Source organism: Dipteris shenzhenensis, chromosome 25 (assembly GCF_047967505.1).
Source record: "Dipteris shenzhenensis isolate YYH24624 ecotype China chromosome 25, Dip_SZ_1.0, whole genome shotgun sequence".
Lineage (NCBI taxonomy): Eukaryota > Viridiplantae > Streptophyta > Polypodiopsida > Gleicheniales > Dipteridaceae > Dipteris > Dipteris shenzhenensis.
In genome coordinates this window covers 31,409,711-31,422,564 of record NC_141620.1, presented here as the reverse complement: position 1 = coordinate 31,422,564, position 12,854 = coordinate 31,409,711, and the positions used below count along the sequence as shown (strand labels likewise).

The 12,854-nt window shown below is 44.7% G+C and overlaps 1 pseudogene; it reads right to left on the bottom strand.

The window, feature by feature from the left end:
* Window positions 1–258: 258 nt before the first annotated feature.
* On the bottom strand, window positions 259–1,193 carry LOC147885751 (chitinase 2 pseudogene; annotated as a pseudogene).
* Window positions 1,194–12,854: the final 11,661 nt, after the last annotated feature.

Sequence of the window (12,854 nt, the reverse complement as noted above, 5' to 3'; positions counted from 1 at the left end):
GTTCCTTAGCAAAAAACATGTATGCTGAACACTCCGTTGGTAAATATGAGTAGACCAAAGGGTCTATGAGAGAGAGAGAGAGAGAGAGAGATGGTTAGCTAAGTCAATATAGTGGGTTGCTAAAATCCAAATTGCTGCAATGGTTAACATAGAGAGGAGAAGATCTCGAAGACACAATGGACAGAGAATGATCTCGACGAGGGAAAGGGTTAAACGTTTGTTCAGCATCTAAGAAGAAGATATAGATTGATCGATCGATCAGGAGGCCAGAAGTGACTGAGCTTTCTTTTCGTATTGGAAATCTTTGTAGGACTGGTCCGCACTCCAGATGAAGATGCCCTGCAAATCACCGTCGTCTTTGATCTTCTGGCACCCCTGTATCGCACTGGATGGCACTATCTGTGTGCCGTTGCTTATGGTCTCCATGCTGGGGATCACTTTGGCTCCAGGATACATAGCCTTCGTATCCTTGTAAAGACTCACGTAATCTGACACTGGCATGTCCCCCTCTGAATAGAACTGGTAATTCACGTAGTCAATCACGCTGGCGTATTTCTTCCACAGCTCTGTGTAGTAAGCGTCTGTCCCTGGATACGGAGCTATGGATGCCATCGTGATCAGCTTCAGCTTCCTAAGCTCGGTCATCACTTCCCCTATGCAAGCCACGAACTCGTTTTCCGTAGCGTCAAATATCTCGTAGTCCACGTCGATTCCATCTAAGGAGTAATCTCTGATTATCGTCGTAAGCGAAGCAACGGCGTTTCTGACCCACGAAGACACGGTGACGGGCTGGAACACCGCCGTATAACCGCCTCCGCCCAAGCTCATAGCGACCTTCACATTGCTGTTGTTCGCCTTGATGGCTCTGACGTGCGCGGGCGATATCCTGGGCTGCCAGAAGGCAGAGAAGTTGCCGTTGGTTGGGCCTTGTGTGGAATTGTCCTGAGGCTCGTCCATGACGAAAGCGAGGAGAAAGTGGAATTCCACCGAGCTGTCGATGGGGATATCGGTTAACGCAGCGCCTCCGCCGCCTATGTATTCTCTAAATACGGCGCTTCTCGTGCTGTTCCCTGTGCTGTTGCGGCTTCCTGGTTGCGCCAGATCTCTGGAACGTCCTGCAGAAGCGAAGTCACCAAGCAAACAAGCGACATGAAGGGATGCTTAATGAATGAAACGATACGCAGGAACGTCATCGCAGAAACAATGCGTGCCGCAGCCCGGATCGATTATCATCAAAACAAAGCAGCAACCACAAAATCAACAGGGAGGAGAAAATCAACCATGGACATGGAGCGGGAGCTGCGCATAGCTTTGCAGCAAGAAAACCACCAAAACTGTGTGCAACGGGAGTTTGCTAATGATAGAGAACATATGTTTCATGTTATATCTACTGCAAGTGGATCACTGCAAGCAGATTATTATGGAAAGGGAGAGAAGAGGAAGATATAATGCGTGCATGCAGTGGCAGCTGGACACAGCCATGAAAACTATGGCCGGCTGATGATACAAGAAAAGAACGTTCGAAGCACTTATTACGATGAAGCTGAGGATGTATAATCGGATGCAAAGCCCCTGGACTGGCATGGGGTGGCAGCTGGACATGCAGTATAGAACTACTTACTGGGCTGATGATCTGTATATTCGAGGATGTATAATCTAATGTAGAGCAATTATTACAAGACTATCCAAATCCAGCCCCAAGAACGTTTAGACCAAGCCCCTAAAACGTGTGGTATTCTATCTTGGACACTCCGTATGCGTTCACTCTCGGTGGGTTCACTGAGAAATATGTAAGTATACAACGTGGGTTCAAATGGAGGGATTTTTTAATTCAAATATTTTAGGTACATTTTCAGAAATGTATTTACATATGGGGTTTTTTAATTGAACTTTGAAAAAAATCAGTACATTTGTAAAAGGGGTATTTTTATCCATGCAAAATTCAGAGGTACGGGGTTTTTATAATACCCCTTAAACGCACGTCGTATCTAGGGTTTCTTAATAGTGTACCCCCCAGCGTTCACTACAATGCGAACAAGGATGAATTATATTCATTAGGCCTACCCTTTTTATTTTTCAAGTAGTGTCTTCAATTGTTGTGAATAAGATGGAGTGATCTGTCGAGTAACTGAACTGTGTTCCATAATTTATTTTTTATGTGTGTGAGTTTGTCCAAATGTGATCAAGTGTCGATCCATATATAGTTGTCTGTGTGTTAATTATTTGTTACAAATTATGCTTTTGCATAAGTTTTTTTAGGTCTCTCAAGTTCTTGTTTTCTTTTTTGTAATCAATGTTGAAGTCGCCAAGAATGTATGTTTGATTTTTTTGTGTAGGCCAACGCCTTTTGAGCAGTAGTGTGCGTTCCTCTGACGAGCTTGTGTTAATATATATAAATTCTCTTGAGCTACTTGTGAGGGGTAGAGAAAGGGTCAGGTACACTGCTTGCTTGTTGTGTGTTGAGTATTGCATTCCCAACCTTGCGCACCGTTCATCCGTGTTTGCCTTGTTTTTCATTGCTTTGTGCATTGCGGCCTTCATAGCATCACTTGTAGCTTTATCTTCTTTAGCGATGCACGATGTGCAATATGATGCTGCTCCATGCGGGTTTAGAATGAATTGTATATTAGTATTCACTCCCCATAAGTTTGAGAGTGTCTGGTTAAAGTTATTTGTATATATGTCCTTTGGGTCCCTCTTTAGGAAAATAGTTAGCTCGGATTTTTTATCTGAGAGCAAAAAGGTATGTATCCTCATTCAATCCCACGTAGTCAAGGTATGTGACAAAGTCCATCGACATTACATTGTCTTTCTCTAATGTGTTGTAGATAAGTTTTGCATTGCGCGAATGAGCGTAGTGGTCATCATCAACTGGAAGTGGTTCCAATATTGTTGTGTTCTGCATTGGTGCTCTTGGAAACCCAAACCTGCAGCACTTCTTCGCTTGTTGCATATCCTTCTATGCCTATGCACTTGAATTTCACTTTGTTTAGCATCAAATAATGAGATTTCTATTGAAATGTATTGATCAATGAAGTTTACAAATTCATCTTTACTTGCCTCCTCAAGAGATGGTGCGTTTTCAATCCATATAAGCTCGTGGTCATGCTAGCTTCCCCTATTTTAGAATTCAGTGATGACGAAGAAGTAGTCTAGGACTTTCCCAATATAGATTAATCTTTTTGTGCACAGTAGAGTTTTCAGCAACTTGAATTTGTGAATGTAGTAGCACGCTGTTGTGACAGGGTCTGACCAAATTAGTTCATGTAGAAGCCCCTTTGCTGTATTGGCTTGCGGTAGAGTTGAGGGATCTTGCAGGTCGTGCAAGCATTGGACTAGTGGGTCCCATAGTTTTTCCATAGAAGATAGTGTTACGAAGAACATTGGCGTGCCTAGTTGGTGAAGCATTGTAAATGCGCTTTTCTTTAGTTTGTTCTTGTAGTCCGTTGATGCTCACAGGCAGTTGAAGTCTCTGTACCCGATGTTAGATTGTAGTATCATGTCGATGTTTGTGTCAGCAACCATATCTCTAGCAATTAGTAGTTGTTCTCTTAATTTTTCTTTTCTCATTCGAACCCACGACGATGATGCCATGTGTCACCTCTACAACTCTGCAGCCTCCTGTGCCATGCTGGCAGTAAGCTGCTAGGATTCCAATCCCTTTGATAGTTTTGGTTCTTGTGTTGGGTGCAGCCTTGGCCATGATGATGAGGTATAGGGTGTTTGCATGCTACCATGCAAACACCTGTACCATTTGTTTTGCTAATTCGCATAGTTATGCGCCATCGAGCAAGAGTGCGTGCATCTGGCGTGTTGTGGACAACAAATAACTGATGCTGCATGATCATTGGTGGTAGTGTTATGGATAAATTTGACCAAAGTAAAAGGCATAAATATGTGTGTGTGCTTGTATGTGTGGCAATAGTATAATAAAATATGATGTGCATAAGGCCCAGGGTTGAGGTGGCAGGGCATGACCATTTGCCACCCTTCCATGTAAGAGGACCCATAAGGTGTGTTGTACATAATCCATGGTAGTAATAATATAAAATGATAAGGTGGCATGGGTCCTCCATGCACCATCCCTCCACCTAGGCAGTCCCATGCTTGCATTTAGTGAGATATGGCCCAAGAACCATGGGAAAAGTAATATAAAATAGGTGGAGGTCGATATTATATTGGATTATTCCCTCCATGTAGGATAGGCCCATGTGGGGGGGGGGGGGTGTACAAAGTCCAAGAATGCAAGTTAAATAATGGGAAAGTAGGATGAGGTGGCAAGCTTTCTTGTGCCAACCCTCCACTTGTCCTCCTAGATGTTTGAACGTATTATAAAATTGGGAAGAGACCAAGGGAGTATCTTAGACTTGGGATATGGGGGTTGATGTATGTGGAAAAATGAGGCAAAGGGTTGTCGCACACAATTGAGAGTGCGTAACCGCCTAGCCCACATGGGACACTCTTCCACACACAACATGCATGTGGGAGGATGCATTTATTAGGAGAGACCCCCTCTCTTGGCTATAAAAGGAGGGGGCTATTCCTTGATGGAACACACTCATTCTTGTAAAGCCACCTAGCTAGTACTTTGATTTCCCCCCCCATCTTTCTAATAAAGCATGACTCTCTTCCCTTGATGTCTCCATCTCTACATTCCACCTCCCATCATGTACATGCTCCTCTTCCCCCTCTTCCTTCCCCCTTGTGCCAGAGTCCCTCTCTTCATTCCCACCCCTCTTAATCTCTTTTTCCCCACCTATGTTAATGCTTCTTCCCTCACGTTCCCTTTTTCTCCATGGCCCTCGAGCGTCGCCATGCCTAGCATCTAGCCTCATGCATTGAATTCTTTTCTAGTTAATAGAATTGGTATGGCTACTGGGATCGAAATCTCCACGGCTAGTGGTGTAAAATTCGTTACTCCTACGGCTGAGTGTAGTTCTGCAGCACCTTCCGTGTGCAGTTCTTTGCTTCCGTGCCTCCAATCTGCATATCTTCTGCTTGTAGTTCTCCGTCTCTGTGGCTGCAAAACTTCTCAGTTTCTGCGCCTTTAGCCTGCGGTTCGTGCGCATCTTTTGGGTTCCTACACAGCACCACGCATCTTCTAGTCGATAGCGCCCGCAAAACTGCTCATGCGCATCTGCAACACCCGCACGCCCCCTAGTTGCAGCTAGCACATCTGCGCATCATGAACAGATCATGAACTGCGATTGTTTTTTGAGTTCCTACGTCTTCTGGTGCATTTGCGGGTCATGGACAGATCGCGATTGTTTTCCTAGGTTCCTGTGTCTTCTGGCGCACCTGCGCATCGTGGACAGACTTTTTGGGCTCCTGCAAAAGATCTCACACCCCTATCCTCTTCCTCTTCTCCTCTCCTCTCCTCTCCTCTCCTTTTATTAAGGAGTGGGAATTGAACCCAAGACCTCCCCATTCACAAAAGAAAGACTTACCAATGGGCCAGCAAATAGGAAGTGATGAAAGTGTAAAGATATCGCTTATATGGTGAAATCTCATGAACTGTAACTCTCTAACCGTAGGGAGTTTCCTCTTGTTGTAAAAAGCAAAAGTACTTCATTTCATGTGCTCTATTCATATCTGATACTAGATCATAGATTCTGAACCTTTTCAAGTTCACTCTTTGGATGCACGCCACACGAGGAGGGTGGATATTTATGTCACTTCTCAATGAGTTCAAGGATTTGGTGCTTGGTCCTCCGCTCATTACGGCTACCAATTGGCGAGATCTCTTTCTTGATCTTCATGTCGATCTTCAACAACTGATTGTACAATGCATTGTTCAAGGAGACGACGAGTGGGATGATACATCGTGGATGATTCAAGGTGAAGAATTAGTGATACACTGGGAGGACTTTGATTTTAATTCTACTCATTGTGCAGTGATCGAGCTACTTACTGCATCGGAGGTAATTAAAAGGGTGACATTCTTCGAAGGGTGGGATGCTCCCCAAGCTTGGGGGGAGATTTAGCGCATCTGCTTATTAATTCCTATGGGTAAGCTCGTCTTGAATGATTTCTTCTCCATCTCATTACAAAGATTTCTAGGGCTCTTGACTATGGTTGGTAATGTTTCGACCAAGGAATCCCTTTGTACCTAATCAACCTTTTGTGCCTCATTTCGAGCTTCAAGTTGTAATTCTTTTTAGTCTAAAGATAAGTTATCAACAAAGGATTGCAAGTTTATTTGGTGCTGAATGTCTTGCTCAAGTATTGAATTCTCCCCACCCTCTCCTTCTACCTATCTTGGACTACCGAGAAACTTGGGATGTTCAGATTTGAGTCTTGGTGTGATGACATCTTGGCTCCTCCAATTTGACGGCGCATACAAACCTTCGACCAAGGCTGCTGGTGTGGGTATGAAGCTCACTTCACCAAGGGGTGAGGTGTATTGTTATAGCAAGTCTACACCAGCAAGTACTTGCAACCAAGCTAAGTACTCGGCACTCATTTTTGGGCTACAAAAGGCGCAAGAACATCGCATCAAGCAACTTGAGGTGCAAGGAGATTCTCAACTCATGTGTGAACAAGTTAGTGGAAGCTAGAAGGTGCTGAGCGAAGGCTTGGTTCCACGACATCAACAAGCATTGGAACTTTGCTAACAATTTGAAGAGGTAAAAATTCAGCATATCCCTCGAGCTCAAAATATAGTTGCTGATTTCTTGGCACGTGAAGCTTGTACTTCAATCACACATGAAGCAAGTGGAAGCACCGCCCCAACAAAGCCACAAGCCACGAAGGAGGGTGATCATTTGTAAGGAATGCAAAGGTTGTGGTCATCATGAAACTAAGTGTTGGGCATATTTGATACGAGTTTACCGACTTCGGAAGATCATCAGAGAGGTCCTCAAGGACATTGCTCAAAAGAAGGATGCCAGACCGCACACCCCTTGAAGAAATAGCAAGAACTAGAAGAAGCTGAAGGTGATGTGCAAGCTCTCCAATTGTTGACATTTGTCATGGCATTCTTGTTTGCCTTGATGAACAACCTCATGCAACGCCGTGTCTCCAACCCTCGCTTTAAAGATGGATGCGATATCATGAGGGTTGGTCCTTTTAAGATTGTCTATGAGATATTCTATGCTTAAGATTCTTCCCGTGTAGTATTTCACAATACACCAGTCACACCCTACCCTGCCTATGTATGCTTTGTGGATGTATCTTCACCTGATTTTCAGTTCAAGCTACCTCTTTCCATTGTTTGCCAATAGATAAGCCTCATTTCGACTCTCTCTTTTCCATTTTTCAAGCATGGCTGATATTCCCATGTTCTGTGAATGAGTTGAAGAAAATCCAAATGAGTATCTTGTGGCCTTCAAGCGCCGTTGTGTTTCTCTCAACTTTCTTATTGAAGATAGATGGCTGTTGGTTCTTCCCACATTTCTAGAGGGTTTGGCTCAAGTGTGGTATGAGAAGCAGGCCGACGACATTCGCCAAAGCTGGCCAAGGTTAACAGCAGCGATGATTGAGTATTTTGGCAAAGAAGAGGAGCCAGAGAATGTGTACCTGCACGTGGCAAACTTGAAGCAGTCAGAAGGTGAGACGGCGCGTCGATAATAGATATGTGGATCGAGTGGCCATGCTCCTAGACCTTTTAATTGCCACGCAGAAGGACAATGCCGGATTTCAAGCTGGAATGACTCAGCATGTGTTGGGCTACCTTGTAGCAGGAGCAAGTGATGAATTTTACCTCAAGCTTAAATGGGAGAATCCAAAAACTATGGTGCTAGCACATGAGATTGCTCAAAAGTTTGATAAAGTTCAGTCTGCTGACCCTGCTTCATTGACCCCACTTCAAAGAAGATGATCGTCCCTCTGCAACCCCCTCAATTATTGCAACAATAACCTGGGGGGTCAAACTCAGGGGCATACCCCCACCCCTCATCAGGGATGTATCCACCGCCTCCACCTGAAATGTATGGTCCTCCCTTAGATGCTTACCCTCAACAAGAAGTATATCCTCAACCTCCGCCTGGAAGATTTTCCCAGCCTCGCCCATGAGCCACCCTCCTTCCTACTCCCCCGGCCCCTCTTGCTAAAGAACCCACAGTCAATGACCTAGCCAAGGCCCTGAATGATCTTCGGCTTGAGATGGTGGGCATCAGAAATCAAGCCAATTACCCTCCAAGAGAATGTGATAATGTTGTGTGCTACGAGTGCCACCAGAAGGGTCATTATCGCATGGAATGTCCCAATATTCCAAGGGTGAATCTTCTAAGTGAATTAGGCACTGAGGATTCTAACGTAGAGATCCTTGACCTCGGGAAAAGAAGTCGTACCACCTCGGACTCCTCTCCAAATCGTGGACCAGGCTGCCCCGGGAAGAAGGTGCAGGAGTAAGTGGTCGCCCTCGAATTTTCCCATCGGCTCGAGGCAAGAGGACTATTGGGTCATTCAGGACCATGCTCATCGGTCTTTGAGCATCACGCTTCCTCAACTAATAGCATTAAGCAAGGCGTTCCTCCACTAGAATCAAGGTAGCAGATGGTCAACGATTCACCACCCTGGGAGTCATTGAGGATTTGCCCATCACTGTCAATGGGTTGACTACCACCGTCAATTTCTATATAGTGGACATTAAAGATACAGGCAGGAGTTACCCAGCCATACTCGGGAGACCATGGTTGAGAAAGAGTGATGTAGTCAGCTATTGGAAGACACGACACATGTCTTTTGGTGCTTCTAAGGAGAAGATCCTGGTGCAACCAGGTGCCACTGAACCAGAAGAAGAAGAGGAGCAAGACAGTGATACTCTCTCATCCTCGGTGTCTAAATCAATGGAAGAATCAGATGGGGGGGAGTTCTCAAAGGAGGAAGTTTACATGATGGGGGTGTCTCTGACCCCGCCAGGTAACAGCTAGTCCTCAATAGCTTGAATCTATGCTTTCCCCAAACGTCACTCCAAGTGAGAAAGATGAGTTCCTAGAAATGTTCAAAGATTTCCCTGACCTCTTCGCAACTAGCTACCGCCACTTTTGCCATGTGACTGCCATAGAGCACAAGATAGAGTTGAAACCTGATGCGAAGCCTGTGGCTCAAAAGTATCGGAGATTAGGACCCCTACAAACCGATGCTTTGCGCTCAGAGTTGCAAAAACTTATAGAAGCTAGGTGTATTGTTCCGGTTCACAATACTGAATGGGTTTCACCAGTGGTAGTCACCCCAAAGAAAAACAACAAGTGGCGGGTCTGCATCGACTATAAAAAACTCAATGCAACCACCAAGAGGGACCATCATCCTCTTCCCTTTCAAGACCTCATTCTTGAGAAGGTAAGTGGTCATGAGATGTATACTTTCTGTGATGGTTACTCCGGGTTTTATCAAATCAGAATTGCTGAGGAGGATGTGCTTAAAACCATATTTGCCACACCTTGGGGGACATTTGCATTCAAAGTAATGCCATTTGGGCTCACCAATGCTCCTGCTACCTTTCAAAGATTTATGCAGATGGTGTTTGGGGGGTTTTCTTGGAGGTGTTTTTAGATTATTTTTGTATATTCTCAGCACGTAAGGAGCATGTCATGAAGGTTAGGTTGGCCTTCCAAAGGGTCAATGATGGGAATGGTAGCCTCAACCCTTATAAATGCACCATTGGAGCCACTCAAGGGAGGTTACTGGGACATATTGTCTCATCTGAGGGCATCAAGCTTGACCCCAAGAAGGTAGAAGCTATCCTCAAGCTCTCCCTGCCAACAACCAAACATCAAGTACGCTCATTTGTCAATCTAGCACGATACTATCACCGCTTCATTTATCAATATGCTGCTTTGACGCAACCCATGACTATGCTATTAAAAGATGGAGTTGATTTCTCTTGATTGTGATCATGGGTTTGTACAAATCAAGAGTGCTCTGGCTTTAGAACCCATTCTACGCAATCTTGATTGGCCAAAGACTTTCTATATCAATCATGGGTTTGGTGAGCATACTCTGGCAGGTATTCTTCTCCAGCAAGGGGAGGATCGGTTCACGTATCCCATTCGATTTGCTTCTCGACAATTGCTCGAAACTGAACGACGCTACTCTGAGGCTGACAAGCATGCTTTGTCTTTGGTGTTCTGCATTGAGAAATTTAAGCATTATGTTGCTGGAAAGTCCTTCATTATAATTTGTAGCAATGGTCTTGCAAAGCAGGTTCTTCAATCATGAAATCCCATGGGCCAGTTAGCCAAATGGCTGGCAGTTTTACAAGAATATGAATTTTCTTTCAAATTTGTAAAAGGGGGTTGTTCCAACTTGAAGAATGCTTTGATTGATTTAGAGGAATGCCTCGATGTAACCCTTGTAGTAGCCATAGAAGTTGGGGATCCATGGTATGGTGGAATCTACAAGTTTCTGATCACTTTCTCCTTTCCTCCAGAAAGTACTAGCTATGAGAGAAAGAAAATCGATAGAGATAGTAGGCGCTACACTCTCTTTGATGGGGTGTTATACCGTCAAGGCGTGGATGGGGTACTAAGACGGTCCATTGATGCAAATGAAGTACCTAAGGTATTGAAGCATTATCATGATGGATTTTGTGGAGGCCACTATGCCAGTGACTATATAACTAAGAAGATTTTACATGCTGGGTACTATTGGCTGACCTTGTTCAAGGATGTCACTATGTATTGCAAAACTTGCGAACCATACCAATTCTTTGGTAGGAAGGATTTGCATCCTGGGCAACATCACCCAGCGATGTCCATCCATCCATTTTAGAAGTGGGGAATAGATTTTGTTGGGCCCCTACCCATGACTGCCCGCAAAAAGAAGTATCTTTTGGTAGCCACTCAGTATGTCACTAAGTGGGCTGAAGCTATCACCCTCCCCGCTGCAAATGGTAAGGCAGTTTCAAATTTCATATTTGAATGTATCTGCATAAGGTTTGGGACACCCATGGAAATAGTATCTGACCATGGGAGTCCATTCTTAAATGAAGCAGTGGAGTTGCTCATGGATCGCATGGGTATTGATCACCGCACTTCTAGCATCTATCATCCAGCGTCCATGGGACAAACAGAGCAGACCAATGGCCTCCTTTGTAAATCCATGGGAAAAATGGCCACAAGGAACAGGAGCCAGTGGGATCAGAAGGTCACTGAAGCTGTGTGGGCTTACAACATCACTCATAAAACATCTACAAGTCACACTCCTTTTGAGTTGGTGTATGGTACTGAGGCAGTTTTACCACTAGAGATAGAGATTCCGGCCTTGAGATTGGCACAAGAACAGAGGATGATAGAAGATGAACATGTAGAGCCCAGGTTGGTACAACTTGAGAAGGTAGATGAAACCCAATGCCTTGCACTCCATCAAACAGAGATCCAAAAGAACCAACAAAAGGCCTGCATGGATGCTAAGATTCGCAAGGGATGGGAAAGACACTTTGCTGAGGGGGATGTTGTGCTATGTTTTGATAATAGATTGGACCACCAGATGGATAAAAAGTTCCTCCCACTGTGGACCGGTCCATACAAAGTCATCAAGGAACGTAGCAATGGGTCCGTACAAGTTCAGGAGCTGCATGAGCCATATGGCAAGAAGGTGATCAATAAGCATTATCTCAAGCCCTTCTTTGTGCGTGATGGTCCTAGGCATGGAAATGCTATGCATTCCCTACCTGGGGGGGGAAACTGTTATGGATAAATTTGACCAAAGTAAAAGGCATAAATATGTGTGTGTGCTTGTATGTGTGGCAATAATATAATAAAATATGATGTGCATAAGGCCCAAGGTTGAGGTGGCAGGGCATGACCATGTGCCACCATTCCATGTAAGAGGACCCATAAGGTGTGTTGTACATAATCCATGGTAGTAATAATATAAAATGATAAGGTTGCATGGGTCCTCCATGCACCACCCCTCCACCTAGGTAGTCCCACGCTTGCATTTAGTGAGATACGGCCCAAGGACCATGCAAGAAGTAATATAAAATAGGTAGAGATGGATATTATATTGGATTATTCCCTCCATGTAGGATAGGCCCATGTGGGGGGGGGGGGGGTGTACAAAGTCCAAGAATGCAAGTTAAATAATGGGAAAGTAGGATGAGGTGGCAAGATTCCTTGTGCCAACCCTCCACTTGTCCTCCTAGATGTTTGAACGTATTATAAAATTGGGATGAGACCAAGGGAGTATCTTAGACTTGGGATATGGGGGTTGATGTATGTGGAAAAATGAGGCAAAGGGTTGTCGCACACAATTGAGAGTGCGTAACCGCCTAGCCCACATGGGACACTCTTCCACACACACCATGCATGTGGGAGGATGCATTTATTGGGAGAGACCCCCTCTCTTGGCTATAAAAGGAGGGGGCTATTTCTTGATGGAACACGCTCATTCTTGTAAAGCCACCTAGCTAGTACTTTGATTTCCCACCCCATCTTTCCAATAAAGCATGACTCTCTTCCCTTGATGTCTCCATCTCTACATTCCACCTCCCATCATGTACATGCTCCTCTTCCCCCTCTTCCTTCCCCCTTGTGCCATAGTCCCTCTCTTCATTCCCACCCCTCTTAATCTTTTTTTCCCCACCTATGTTAATGCTTCTTCCCTCACATTCCCTTTTCCTCCATCACCCTCGAGCGTCACCATGCCTAGCGTCTAACCTCATGCATTGAATTCTTTTCTAGTTAATAGTAGGTGCACATCGACCACCACATGAGGACACAAAACTACATGCTTCAATCAGCTTTGGAGGTAAGTTTTCACCAACACTACCTTGGCCATTGTTTAGAGCTCTAGCATAGCACTTACAGTATTTATTACAATAGTAGCACATATTTGACCTGCACCATTAGAGCACATAACAAGTACCACCACCACACCATTGACTTGCAGTGTTACTGCACTGACAGGCA